This window comes from Pinus tabuliformis, chromosome 7, assembly GCF_031772625.1.
Source record: "Pinus tabuliformis cultivar Carrire ecotype Pingquan chromosome 7, CPIR1, whole genome shotgun sequence".
NCBI classification, from domain to species: Eukaryota; Viridiplantae; Streptophyta; class Pinopsida; order Pinales; family Pinaceae; genus Pinus; species Pinus tabuliformis.
The window spans coordinates 309,591,128-309,597,021 of record NC_142293.1 but is presented as its reverse complement, the minus strand read 5'-3'; positions in this window follow the sequence as shown (position 1 = coordinate 309,597,021).

Sequence of the window (5,894 nt, the reverse complement as noted above, 5' to 3'; positions counted from 1 at the left end):
AAACCCTTGAATGAATGTTTCACTTACTACCAAAATATTGTTGTTATAAATTGTATGGAAGATATGCAAAAATTTTGAACAATCCTTTGAAATCAGTTTAGATTTGTTTCCTTTCACAACACAAGAGAGGTGTACCTTCATTGGACCAAATATATAAGATTTTGGCAAAACCCAAGCAATAAAACTAACTATAAGATAGGATTGAAGTCTGAGCTATATATATATATATATATATATATATATATATATATTACAAAATAGAAGAAAAAAAAAATAACAGTTTTAGATTTTAAATATTGGTTGTTGTGATAAGGGCTTATCTTGGCTTGTAAATTTACCTTTTCAAGTGCCATATTATGATAAAACCCCCTTCTAGATCATCATTGTGATTCGGACTAGGAAATGATATTGGAGTTGCCAAAATATTATTGCATCACTCTAGTCTAAGATAGTTGTATCGGTTTCCCAACCCACCTATGAGAGATTTTCTTTGGAATGTCTCTAGTGACTGGGTCAACTATAGTGTTGAATAAAATCTTACCGTTGCTGAAGGACCCTCGATAAAGTTCTGTCCAAAAAATTATGGGTTCAATAAACACTCAATCACGAACAAAGAGAAATATGAAGACTAATGCCTTGATCATCCCTTCCATGTGACCCATTATCCTCGATGGATCAACCCCATAGGCTTTGTCATAACCTAGTGCACCTATATCTATCTTATGAAACATGATCTCAACAATAGCTAATAAGAAGAATAATAGAAAATTCAACCCACAAAAAAATGTTTGCACTTGAAAATTATAGCTATATTATGGCATAATGATATCATAGTTCAACAACAACAAATGGAGGATGATCTAGTCTTATATAATTTTTTATAATGGCTAGATGACAGTTAGTTTGAATCTCTCCTGAAATAATAGTATTTGACTTGTCACCTACATGTTGAAGGCTAAATTATTTCATAACAAATAGATTTTTACATTAAAAAAATTTAATTAACTCACAAGAGGCTCGACTTGGCTTGGAGAGGCAATGTTGGGACATTGGGACCTTGAATACTATGATTGGGTGCACAAGTTTACGATTTAGTCTAATTATGGGGATATATGAGTTTTAATGTAGAACTGATCTATTTATACAAAGTTGATGATTTGTCAAATGTGATAGAGAAGAACCATGTATATCTGGACTTTGGAGTGAGCCAAGTTATGTGGACCCAAGGTTAGGATATTATGTCTCAATTTGAATATGATCATGTTATAAACATGTGAATATGATTTACAATTTCTTTTAACGGTAATATTTGATATGTTCCTTTAAAATTGTACTAAGACAAAGATGAATATATTGCCAATTAAGCTTGCACATGGGTAAGGGCTAGAAGCAGGGGTGTGCCATGTATTATTGGGAGAGCAGTAGTGTCTCCATTCATGCTTACAAGAAACTATTTTAGGATAATGGGATGGACATTGTGATCACCTATGTGGTTACACATTGCATTGAAGGCTAGACATATACAATTGTACATGAAGTATAAGTGAGGGACACATAATAAGGACATGTAGCACTTATTTTTAAATGACTATGATTCTCAACATGGGTAAATGAAAAAGCTTGAATGTAGGCCTTGCTTGTGTTATATCACGGGGGCTTCACTAACAAAGCAATACCATACCATGCGCATTCATATTGGGGCATAAAAAATGAAGAAATAATGAAACAATATATTGAGCATATAATAAGGGGTAAAGTGTTTTTATATGTTGTATAACAATATGTATATTATAAGGTATTATTTATACAATTCATCGGCCACGCGGAGGAAAAAAAACAAGTGGGATTGAGAAATAGAGGTTCATGAGTATCATGGAAGTATCGAGAGCGGGAGGTCTAGAGTAGCCTAATATTCAAGCCTGTGGCCCTAGTATTGATAAGAAATTCATGGTAATGTTAAATTATTAAAGTAAAAATGGCATTCTCCTTTATCTTTCATTTTCATCCTTTTACTTAATTTTTTAACATTACTATGAAATGACTCAAGATGTTTGAGAGTGGTTCCAACCTCATTGGACTTCATATGGAAAAAGTAGAATTTTAGATCTCACTCAAAATCTAACAGACTTATCAACTTTTCAGGATTTCAAGATTAGGGGGATTACAAAGTTTCAATTGGATTTTGTCATACTAGGGTATGGAACTCGTATTTAATCAAGAGCACCAAGCCATTTATCTACCTTGATGTTAGCGACATTGATTGTAGAACTCCTCTATCATGACCCTACTAAAAATGTACCCATCACTTAGACAAAATCTTGACTTGACATGCTATGTTTTTATATCTTATGGTAATGCTTATATGGTGATATTAATCACAAAGATTTAAAGATATGCAATGATTTTGATGATATGTAGGAATTTGTTATAGAATTATTTTTTTGGATGGTAGAGGCCATTCATAGCCTATTTATTGATGTATTTTTGGTTCAGAGATGGATTAAACTTGATGCTATTTTGGTTATGTGTGCCCTTACATATTAAATAAATTAGAACTTGTAATTTGTGGACCTGTCATTGATGAAGATTATAACTACTAGATCAATGATGCTATATGGTTTAATCCATGCTTTTATGTTTTTTTATCACTAATTCATTATTATACATGTTTTTGTTGACATATATGCAACAAAATATATAAAAATATATATTATATAAAATTTGCTCCAAAAATCGCTCCTGACTCTAGAGCTTTTGAAAATGCTTCTCCCCACTCCCCACTTCCGCTCCAACTCCCAGGTAGCTTTGCTCTAGAACATAAATGCATCACATTACTAATACCTCTATGATATATGTCTAATGCATGTGCTAAGAGTTTTTACCTATTGCTCAACTAGTGATCCTCCCAATGATGGGGCAACAAAAAAGACAACATATATGGCACCTTCACCCTTTCCTTACATTAATGATGAAGTTGAATGAAAATTGCAAGAAACACTGATATAGACTATGTCTTGGTAGAGGGCACATGCATGTTGCAGGAGACAGCAAAATAAACTATTGTTTGGAAGAGGGTGCATGCATGCTAAGGGCACACATGGAAACCTTCAGTTAATTCTAGTTTAGATGTTGTTTCAGATTTAGAAATTTCATTTTTGGATAGAGATTTTCTATTATCAAAGATTTTCCTTTTCTATTTTTAGCATGCATGATCTATTCTTACTAGAAGGGTGTAGATCCCTAGTTAATTAGAATTTCATGATAAATTCTCGTACTAGGTAGAGGACGCAAATATCAAGGGATGCATGCTTCCATGCTCCAGTTCATCTTCTAATGGAGACACACTTACTTGGCACTCTTACCATGCAACTATGGTGCACTAGGTGATTAGGTTAGGGCTATGATTGAACAAAGTCCAACTAGATAGGCTTTTTCATGTGTCCATATTCATTGTAATTCCTTTCCTCTTCCTATTCTATAAGCGAGATGAAAGGTGCGTCATTGTGTTGGTTATCAAGGTTTTGTTTTGAACTATTGTAGTGTATCTTTTTCAGTATTCAATAGAAGATAGATGCAATTGAGAGTTCAAATCTGTGTATTTTCCATTCAAATTTTCCACAGTATGTATTTGTAAATCAATAAACTTATATCTGTCTTTTTATATTAAAAGTTTCAAGTTTTCAACTACCTCGTATTTAGGCTATTCTTTCTAAGTGTAGAACCTACTTATCATTGTTAATGAAAATAAAGGGATATAATATAAAGGGGTCTAAAAAAGGTTAATGAAAAAATGGATAACTACAATATCGAGTGAAAGTGGGGGTTTTTTAAATTAGGAAGGTGTATTGGGTTCATATTGGTATGGGGTTAAATAAAGTGATTTTTAGAGGTATTTTCCAATATGTAGTCAAATTATGGGTATTGTTTAATACACCACGAATGCACATGCTGTGTCAGAGGTTCATTGAGTGAAACCCCCGTGTGTTATATTAGTTTTCACCCACCATGAAAATGTGTGTGCTTGGAGGGGTTGAATGATCATAGCCTCACCCTTAGTATTAGTTATATTGGTATTGCTATTAACATAAATGTTGATCGAAATTTATTATTTAGAGACAAAATATCACTTATGTGCATACATTTAAATTGATAGTTTTAAAACATTAGTCATATATAGATAATTGCACTAATTTATTAGAAGGGATATTTACATATAAATTAAGGTGATTCTAGTATGCAAGTTAAAAATGGAAACCATGTACTAGATACATGCATTGATGGAAACCATTTATCTCCTATTTTAGAATTTTTATTTAATTACAAAATGAATTATCATGTGCACACATAACAAGAGTAGAAATGGATTAAAGGGAACATAAACAAGTAAAAATAGGAAAGGTGGTTGAGAGTTGGGTTAATAATATTTTTATGTACCCAAATCAAAATAACATATAAACATAAGAAAATATAGATCAACGACTTGATAATATGCCACTTGAAGGGGTGACCTCCTTTTACATCACATAAATGAACAATTCTTGGATGGCTCAAATGACACAACCTCATTGGTATATATAGGAGTCTAAAGGGTCAAAATATAATTAGGACCTACATAACAATACTAATGTAAGGGCACAACAATAACAATACAGGGATTACACTAGTATTATAGGGACCTAACATGCATGTCTCCTTCAAAAAGTGTTTTCTTCAATGCTTGATTAGTTATGGATGCTTTTGTATAAAATACTCATCCTCACATGTGGAATCTTCAATAGGTAAGTTCTTCCACTTTATGAGATACTCTAAAATTTTTCGATTCCGTAGCTGCCAAATTCTTGTTTCTCTGATTGCTTCAGGCTCCGATATGATTTTTCCTTCCTCGTCAAGTTCTAGAAATATAGTATGAACTAGGAGCTTGTCACCTATAACCTTCTTTAAGCATGAAAAATGGAAAACTGCGAGTACTCACAAAGGTGCAAGAAGCTTCAATTTGTATGCCATAGTACCAATCTTTTGCAACACCTTATAAGGACGATATTACTTGGGTGATAATTTACTATACTTCTTAGCTTGCTTCAGGGAAATTTGTTTGTATGGTTGTAGACATAAAATTATCCAATCATCCACGTCAAAAAATCTTTCATTGCAATGTTGATTTTCTTGTTGTTTCATTCGACCAGGTTATCCTTTAAGAGTTGGAGAACTTGTTGTTGATGCTTGATGTGATCTTCCATTGCTTGTACCTTAGAATTTTCTCTTAAAGATGATGGGATGTAAGATGGATTATTTCCATATAGCACCATACATAGGGCCATTTTTTTCCGCGGTATGGAAGGAAGTTTTATACCACCATTTTGCTAGAGGTAACCACTTGACCCATTTTGTTTGTTTATCAGATATAAAGAAATGAAGATATCCTTCAAAACATTTGTTCAATACCTTAGTTTTCCCATCAGATTGAGAATGATAAGATAAGCTATGAGCCAATTGAGTACCAAGAAAAGAAAATAATTTTGTCCAAATATTTCTAGTGAAAATGGGATCTTTATCACTTACCATAATCTTTGGGTTTCCATGTACCTTTTGAATTGTTTCCAAAAATTCAATAGAAATTGTATTGGCTTTGGAAGGATGGGATATTTTACAAAATTGTGCATACTTGGAAAGTCTATTAACTACCACCATTGTGACACTCTTTCCTTCAGAGTTGGGTAGACCTGTAATAAAATTCATTGAAAACTCCTCCCAACTTTGACTTGGAATTGTTAATGGTTGTCAAAAACTTGGGGTCTTAATTGTCTCAACTTTATTTTGTTGGAAAACCAAACATTCTGCCACAAACTTCTGAATATCAAATTTAAGACCATCCAAAAAAAATTCCTTCTTAACCT